This window comes from Pecten maximus, chromosome 3 (assembly GCF_902652985.1).
Source record: "Pecten maximus chromosome 3, xPecMax1.1, whole genome shotgun sequence".
Lineage (NCBI taxonomy): Eukaryota > Metazoa > Mollusca > Bivalvia > Pectinida > Pectinidae > Pecten > Pecten maximus.
The window spans coordinates 26,442,364-26,449,017 of NC_047017.1; positions in this window are offsets into that span (position 1 = coordinate 26,442,364).

Here is a 6,654-nt window from a genome sequence, read left to right on the forward strand (position 1 = left end):
CAAAGGGATTAGTCAGCAAGTTTTTCCAACTTATAAACGACTTCTCCCATAATAATAACAAAATAATAAACAATAACATAGTCACATGATGGCATATACAAATATTCCGAAATTCGATAAAGAAACGAAAATATAATGAGGAGAGAGAGAGAGGAGAGAGAGAGAGAGAGAGAGAGAGAGAGAGAGAGAGAGGGGGGGGCGGGAAGGAGGAGGAGATAGGTACATATAAAGTTAAATGACTGCATCGGGAAAGATCACGACATATAAATGTTTGGAATGAATTCAAATATACTTAATCGATAAGAAGAAAAAACATTTATATATTATATGGATAAATGGAGCGTTTTGGATTAAGTTTTTTTATTATAGGAAAATAGTATGAAAAGAAGGGGGGGGGGGGGGGGTAGGAAGTGATGATTAGTCGAATCTTCCCGACCTACTCAAGAAGTTTTGCACAACTTTGGCGATTTTTATATTGTCAGTTGAGGAGATATTCGTGTCACCATTGCAAAGTATATTTACATTAACAGTACCGTACCAGGTTAAATCAGCAATAAGAGTTCCTCTTAAGTTGTTATACAGGGGACAGTTAAAGAAAAAATGATAGGAATCTTCACAGGGATGTCCACATTGACAAGCAGGTGAATCAACGAGATTGGCTCTAAAAAGATAGCTTAGTGCACTTGCTCGATTTCTTATTCTGTTGTGTAGAATATTTAGTTTTCGAGGACCATAACTGATAAAATGCTTGTCATATATATTGTTTACTGTCATAGATTTTTTTAGATTAGATTTGAAGGAACTTAAGGTAGGCGAGTTTCTGATAGTGTTATGTAAATCATTCCAAAGTTTTGAAGTAGAAGGAAAGAAGGAGTTATTTGATAGTTGTAGACGAAAGTGTTGTTCCCTAAATAAATCTGCATTTCGTAAATTATAAGGAGCTATGTTGCCAATATACATTGGTAGTAGGTCGATAAGAAAAGGAAATTATATATGCCACCGAGCCCACTCTTTATGTCGTGATACATTAAGTAAGCTACCAAACACATCTTACCGAACCTGGTTTTTCTGTAGAGATACATTATGTATTCTACCAAACCTGGCCTGTATGAAGTGAGACATTATGTATTTTAACAAACCTGGTCTGTATAAAGTGAGACATTATGTATTTTACCATGTTTTACCATTTTTTTATGTATTATACTGTGGCAGATTGACCAATCAGAGAGAAGCTATCAAAGTCGGTCAATTGGCCACGCCCATACTGGCGAGAGTTCGGTCTGTATGTTGACGAAGCGGTGTATTTGGATAGTTGTGAAAGTATTGTTTCCGAAGATTTAAAGACATATTTGGATATACGCAGTATGTATAACGACATGTGCATTTTAACGAAGTCAGAGTTGATGTGTTTCTACGGGCTCAACCGTTATGTGAAGTTGTGTGCACTTGTTCCATTTCATTTCGGATTTTACTTGACCTTAGATGCCTACACACGGACGAAATGAACGTTTCAATCAATAAATGACGGTAAGAATGATGTTAACGATTTTTGTTGAATTTATTTAGTTAATTCATTCTATTCGATTTCTTCACTTTCGATTCCAATTTCATGGGTTTTCAATCATAAATGGTGCAGAGTGTTGAATTTCGATACGAGTCGAACTTGACGCCATATTGTTTTGATTAGAAACGGGGCGTGGCTTAACAGGATAGATCATGGTTCTATCGCAGATTAGAAGACCGTCCGCAACAAATCAAAACACGCGTTGCAAACGAATCGTGTTAGAATCTGTATTTTACCAAACCTGGTCTGTATAAAGTGAGACATTAACTATTCTACCAAACCTGGTCTGTATAAAGTGAGATATTATGTATTCTACCGAAACTGGTCTGTATAAAGTGAGACATTAACTATTCTACCAAACCTGGTCTGTATAAAGTGAGACATTATGTATTCTACCGAACCTGGTCTGTATAAAGTGCGATATTATGTATTTTACCAAACCTGGTCTGTATAAAGTGAGACATTAAGTATTCTACCAAACCTGGTCTGTATAAAGTGAGACATTAAGTATTCTACCAAACCTGGTCTGTATAAAGTGCGATATTATGTATTTTACCAAACCTGGTCTGTATAAAGTGAGACATTAAGTATTCTACCAAACCTGGTCTGTATAAAGTGAGACATTATGTATTCTACCAAACCTGGTCTGTATAAAGTGCGATATTATGTATTTTACCAAACCTGGTCTGTATAAAGTGAGACATTAAGTATTCTACCGAACCTTGTCTGTATAAAGTGAGACATTATGTATTTTATCAAACCTAGTCTGTATAAAGTGAGACATTATGTATTTTATCAAACCTGGTCTGTATAAAGTGAGACATTATGTATTCTACCGAACCTTGTCTGTATAAAATGCGATATTAAGTATTCTACCGAACATGGTCTGTATAAAGTGAGACATTATACAATTATTGCATTTTGTTGAGGTGTACACGAGATTGCCCAGGTCCGTATAGTCTCGTGTACACCGAAAACAAAATGCAATAACTGCTTTGTAATATGACCAAATAAAGCAAATGAATAACAATTAATTATTAATTTACTATAATGTTCGAAGTCCGTTGACTGACATTTGGCACCCAAATATTGCCTAAATAATTTCGCAGCGACAGCAGTGTTCTTGCGTGTGTTCTTTGCATCTTTTTTCTTCAATAGATCATTAAGTTCTTCTTCGTTTATTGTAGCAAAGCGTTCTGTGGGTTGACCGTCTTCCATATTGTAAACAAAGTGGTTCCAAACGATCGCTTGTATCAAGCATTCTGATTGGCTGTTGTCAAATTTAACGCGTTGCGCGATTGGACAACAGGGAAGCAAAGATTGCAGACCTGTTCGTGCTAAAGATACCACGAACCGGTCGGCAATGTGAAGGGAATTTCCCAGTCGAGTTATTTTTAGCACGAACAGGTCTACTCACAAACAGGTGCTGGAGAGGAAAACATGAAGTGGGCCAATGAGAATAAAGCAAACACTCAAGTCATATTACAATATGTATTCTACCGAACCTGGTCTGTATAAAGTGCGATATTAAGTATTCTACCGAACATGGTCTGTATAAAGTGAGACATTATGTATTCTACCGAACCTGGTCTGTATAAAGTGAGACATTATGTATTCTACCGAACATGGTCTGTATAAAGTGAGACATTATGTATTCTACCGAACCTGGTCTGTATAAAGTGAGACATTAAGTATTCTACCGAACATGGTCTATATAAAGTGAGACATTATGTATTCTACCGAACCTGGTCTGTATAAAGTGAGACATTATGTATTCTACCGAACATGGTCTGTATAAAGTGAGACATTATGTATTCTACCGAACCTGGTCTGTATAAAGTGAGACATTATGTATTCTACCAAACCTAGTCTATATAAAGTGAGACATTATGTATTCTACCGAACATGGTCTGTATAAAGTGAGACATTATGTATTCTACCGAACCTTGTCTGTATAAAGTGAGACATTATGTATTCTACCGAACATGGTCTGTATAAAGTGAGACATTATGTATTCTACCGAACCTGGTCTGTATAAAGTGAGACATTATGTATTCTACCAAACCTAGTCTATATAAAGTGAGACATTATGTATTCTACCGAACATGGTCTATATAAAGTGAGACATTATGTATTCTACCGAACCTGGTCTGTATAAAGTGAGACATTATGTATTCTACCGAACCTGGTCTGTATAAAGTGAGACATTATGTATTCTACCGAACCTGGTCTGTATAAAGTGAGACATTGTGTATTCTACCGAACCTGGTCTGTATAAAGTGAGACATTATGTATTCTACCGAACCTGGTCTGTATAAAGTGAGACATTATGTATTCTACCGAACCTGGTCTGTATAAAGTGAGACATTGTGTATTCTACCGAACCTGGTGTGTATAAAGTGAGACATTATGTATTCTACCGAACCTGGTGTGTATAAAGTGAGACATTATGTATTCTACCGAACCTGGTCTGTATAAAGTGAGACATTATGTATTCTACCGAACCTGGTCTGTATAAAGAGAGACATAATGTATTCTTCCGAACCTGGTCTGTATAAAGAGAGACATAATGTATTCTTCCGAATTTGGTCTGCATCAAGTGAAACTTACTCTATTTGATTAGAAACCTTGTTTACATTTTCGCTACAGAACGTAGTCTATTTGTTGCGAAACATAATGGTATTCATGATACAGCATTCATATTTTTTGCGACAGTATATTTATTCTAACGGGCAGGTCTGTAGTTTCGTGGTTGCGTCTCTTTCCAGGAAGGACACTTTAGCCTAATTACTCTGGAGGACATGCAACGGGCCTTCCGTGTGTAGTTGATGAGGTAGTCACTACCAACTACTTCTACAAGGAGATCCCGCCTCAACATCCTCCTTGCTGTTCACAAACAAATCCAATATACATGTACATGGACGATGTCTTTTCCAGTAACGAAAATGTTTGTAGTCCCACCACCATCCCAGTACATACTTAACTCAGATAACCCCATAAACTCCGTATCGCCATGTTATACAAGAGCAAAATGAGTTTTAACATTTGGTAGTAATCTGCTGTTAAACGCTGTTTAGAAGTGTATGCATAATCATACATGTGATAGCAGTGTCACAGTGTCACAGGAAACACCTGCACTTCAGGACCATAACCGTGTGTATTTTTATACTAGCTGTCATACAAAGAAAGGTAAGTTTGTGTCCTTCATAGTGAATGACACATTTCAGCGTTAAACAAAATCTTCATATTGTAACCTCAATTGTCAACTTGAACAGTATAAATACACTTAATCTGATAAGAAATAGCCTTTGTATAAAACAATTCGTGATTACAATCAGGAATTATGAGATACATTGAAGCAGATAAAGGCACACATGAGAATGACAAACAATTCATTATATACACATTGATTTATATATATATTTATAAATGGTACATATATATATACACACACAAGCACATATAGGTAAGCTATAAATCCACAAAGCTGTTGTACTAATACCAAAGATAATTGCTTAATGCATTAATGAACTAAACAAAAGACTTTAAACGTACGATTACGGTGATACTTGTCTTTAGAACTTTATTTAGGTGTAGCAAAGCAATTGCATATAAAACAATAATATATGCTTGTGGTGAGTAAATTCCTTTTGGGAGCTTAATAGAAAAGCAAATATAGCTAAAATATTACTTTTATATCCGACTATGCAGTCAAAGTTGGAGCTTAATGGAATATACTCACTACAGGTTTTTATTATCAAAACATATGTATAAGAAATTAAATCATGTACAAAAAATAATTATAATAAAATATACAAAATTTGAATCCTATCCTTTGTTCGTCGGAAGACAGGTTAAACATGTTTTCTATATTCTATATTCTCTTTAGAATCAATAAATACTATGCGCATCTCATGGAAGTCGTACAGTCTATTAGTTAATTGATTTTGAAATAAAAAAATGGTTGCTACATCACCGACGTAGATATTGACCAAATGATTACGTCGTTGAAGCAGAATTTTGTAGACTGGTGAAACCTATTGATGGCCATATATACGTAATGCACAATACATCAAATTGGAATATTCATCAGAGTTTTACTTAAAGCAGTATAAAAAAAATAAAAAATAAAAAATATCATTACTCATATATCGTCACAGTGATGCTAAAAGAATCGTTTATCCTGCAATGACGTTGGCATTATCGGAATACCTACAACATATATTTTGACTGTATTCGTCAGTGACACAAAACAGCTGTTTTTAGCACGTGCATGAATTCGACGGCACTCCTTTCTGAGTGACCTGCGCACTTTGATCTTTGGTCTCCATGTAAACAAACCCACTTCACAAACATGTCGTACATGACGATGCACATTGTGCGTAACACTAAATAAAATAAACGTTTATATCAATAAAGTAAAGACGCCTTAGATTTAGATGAAAATAATGGAACCTAAATTTTTGGAATACATGAAGGTGTACATTATCTGACCTACAATGTAATTCCGCTTTGACATCTAATATCTCCATGCGCCCTAAGGTGATGTTCAAGGCAAACATATCAGTAACATAGTTGATATCTCTGACTAGAATGTGTTTATTTTCTATGAGTCTTGTAGGATAAATACTAGTAGAATACATTGTCAGTGTCTTAAGATACAAGCTGTATTTTGGCGAGGGTAAAGAAAGTAAAAAAAATATCTCCCCAACCATTACGCTTGGGCTTAAAATGTTTTATTTATTTATTGTCTATTATTTCACGACCGCTGGAGTCATGCATGGTGATATGATTCGAGTATTCTTATTTACGTCATATTATGTTTTTGAAATGATGTACTCATATTAAATGTCAGTTTAGTTTCAAACTGGAATTTTTTCATGAATAATTGTCGAAGATATTATCAAAACTGCCAGTTGTCACAATCAACCGGCTCATTGTTGACGAACATCTAGCCCTGATCAGGTTCACCTAAGATTAAATATGAATGTATATATATTTGTATGTATTAATTTGATACCCGGAAACATCTTCTTACAATGTTTTTTCTATGTTTTGTTTTTGTTTATAAAAAGTCATCACAATGGAGT